Genomic DNA, 2,500 nt, shown 5'->3' on the forward strand with positions numbered 1-2,500 from the left:
ACAGAGGATGGTTATCGCCGTAAATTTAGGGCATCAAAGCCGGAAGTTGATGAGAGCCCAGAACAGTTTATAGTGCGACTGGAGAGATACTTGTTGCGTTGGTTGGAACTGTCGCACACTGAGCGTTCTTTTGAGGGCTTGAAAGATCAAATTGTGGAAGAACAGTTTATTGACTCTTGTCCAAAAGAGTTAGCTATTCACCTTCGTGAAAGAGCCCCGGAAACGCTTGACCAGATAGCGAAAATCGCCGATCAATACTTGGAAGCACATGGAAAGCACCTGTTTAGCTCTGCGACCAAGAAACCGGTAGTGCAGTCCAAGGCAGAAGAAACAAAGAACGCACAGAGTGATACAACAGCTCTCCAGTGTTACAGGTGTAATGCCCGCGGACACAAAGCAATTAACTGCCCAAATCCAGCAAGAAAGTGTTTCCTATGTGGCAAGCAAGGTCATGAGGCGAGGAACTGTCCATCAAGTGGACGGAAGTCAGGAAGCCAAGGTAAGGATGGTAACCCTGTGCAACGTGGTCAAGTTAGTGCTGGCTGTTTGGTTAAGCCACCAGATCTTAACGCTACCCGTCGTGTATTCAAAATGATCAGCTTCTTTTAGCCTGTGTCAAGAAAGTCCCGTTGCTAAGTAATGCATGTGTTGAACCCTTAACTGGAGTAAGAAGAAAGATGCCTGTTGTAAAGGGCAGAGTTGGAGAGAAGACTGTCGACGTTTTAAGAGATACCGGTTGCAGTGGAGTTGTAGTCAAGAAGGACCTTGTCGGCGAGGATCAGTTCACCGGAGATTTTATATAACGTCATGTTGCTTATTGACAACACAGCGAGAAAGGTACCTATAGAAAGAATTTATGTTGATACGCCTTATCTTAAGGGTCATGTAGAAGCGCAGTGCCTTTCAGATCCTATCTACGACCTATTATTGGTAACGTACGTGATGCAAGGACGCACAAAATCCAGATCCCAGTTGGCAAGAGGCTTGTGCAGTAACTACCCGAACTCAAGCTAAAATAAAGGATGAACGCACTACTTTGAAGGTGCCTAGTACCTGTGAAAATCCTATTGTGGATAGAGAGAAGCTCAAGCAGATGCAGCGTGAAGATAAGAGTCTGCGTAAGTACTGGGATCGAGACGGTATGCTAGGGAAGGGTCAGGCGGAGATTTCATTTGAAGAAAAATCTGGAGTACTGTATCGCCTTTACAAGCATCCTTACGTGAATGGTGGTAAGCCGCTTAAACAAGTTATGGTACCTGAGAAGTTGAGACGCCCCATAATGGAAGTAGCTCACGGATCGATCATGAGTGGTCATATGGGCATCAAGAAAACAACAGACAAGATCCAGAGTGCATTTTATTGGCCTGGGATTCAAGGTGACGTAACCCGATTTTGCAAGTCCTGTGACGTGTGCCAGAAGACCGTAAGTAAAGGATCAGTGACAAAGGTGCCGTTAGAGAAGATGCCACTGATAGAAAAGCCTTTTAAGAGAGTAGCAATAGATCTTGTTGGTCCTATCAGCCCCCCGAGTGAAGAAGGACATAGATATATATTGACACTGGTGGATTTTTCGACTCGCTACCCAGAGGCTGTGCCACTAAAGAATATTGACACAGAGCCTGTAGCAGAGGCATTGGTAGATATCTTCAGCCGTGTTGGAGTACCCGAAGAAATCCTGAGTGATTTGGGTACACAGTTTGTTTCTGACTGCATGAGAGAAGTCACCCGACTACTAAGCATTAAACAGCTTACAACAACACCCTATCACCCGATGTGTAACGGTTTGACGGAGAAGTTCAACGGAACGATGAAGTCTATGCTGAAGAGACTGTGTAGTGAGCAGCCAATACAGTGGCATCGCTATATAAACCCGCTGTTGAGCTGTTATATGGAAGAGCTGTCAGAGGACCAATGGCTAAACAGTTCACGAATCTATTTACTGAAGCACCAGGCGCCACAGACCTCATTCAGCATCATATTAAACTCATTTCAGACGAGCCTGTTAGATCAAGACCTTACCCAGTACCTTACAGCATCAGAATCGCTGAGAAGAGATATTGCCGACATGATCAAAATGGGAGTTATTAGAGAGTCCAGTTCTCCGTATGCGTCACCTGTGGTAGAAGTGAAGAAAAAAGACAACACAAAACACGTGTGCGTTGATTATCGGAAATTAAGTAAACTAACTGTATTTGATCCCGAGCCTATGCCAACTGCTGAACATTTGTTTCAGAAGCTTAGCGGAGACAAGTTCTATTCAAAAATTGACCTTAGCAAGAGATATTGGGAGATAACAATACCAGAGGAGGACATACAGAAAACGGCGTTCGTAACACCTGACGGGTCGTACGAGTTCTTGAAGATGCCGTTTGGAATGATCAACTCGGCAGCAACACTGAAGCGTGCAATGAAGAAGTTGCTAGAAGATCTAGCCAATGTTGATTTCTACTGGGACGATATATTGGATCACAACCGTACGTGGGACGAACATATTAGAGCC

The 2,500-nt window shown here is 45.0% G+C and overlaps 1 pseudogene; it reads left to right on the forward strand.

Moving 5' to 3' along the window:
* Window positions 1–995, forward strand: part of LOC138004548 (uncharacterized) — a 1,109-nt pseudogene extending 114 nt beyond the window's left edge.
* The last annotated feature ends 1,505 nt before the right edge of the window (window positions 996–2,500 follow it).

The sequence above is a fragment of the Montipora foliosa genome, chromosome 5, assembly GCF_036669935.1.
Source record: "Montipora foliosa isolate CH-2021 chromosome 5, ASM3666993v2, whole genome shotgun sequence".
In the NCBI taxonomy this organism is placed as follows: Eukaryota; Metazoa; Cnidaria; class Anthozoa; order Scleractinia; family Acroporidae; genus Montipora; species Montipora foliosa.